Genomic DNA, 316 nt, shown 5'->3' on the forward strand with positions numbered 1-316 from the left:
GCCCTCCGCGCTGCGTCCTCCGTGCCCTGTGGCCTGCCAGCCCCGGCCGGCAGCTCCGAGCGGGGCCAGGGGGTCTGGGGACCAGCACCCTGGTGTTCCCGGGGCAGGCTCTGCCCCGCTGCCGTGTGTCGGGGGCTGTTGAGCGGAGCAGGAGGGCTGCAGGTGAGTCCTTCCCGTCCCCCCCCATGCTGAGCTCCTGCATTGGTCCCTGGGGTCCCATCGCCAGCTGCCCGTGGGTGCTCAGGGGGGTTCAGCCCCCCCCACCCACTGCGGGCAGAGTCGGTGTCCGGTTCCAGGTCCGCAGCCGGAATGCCCG

Source organism: Egretta garzetta, unplaced genomic scaffold (assembly GCF_000687185.1).
Source record: "Egretta garzetta isolate BGI_Z169 unplaced genomic scaffold, ASM68718v1 scaffold100, whole genome shotgun sequence".
In the NCBI taxonomy this organism is placed as follows: domain Eukaryota; kingdom Metazoa; phylum Chordata; class Aves; order Pelecaniformes; family Ardeidae; genus Egretta; species Egretta garzetta.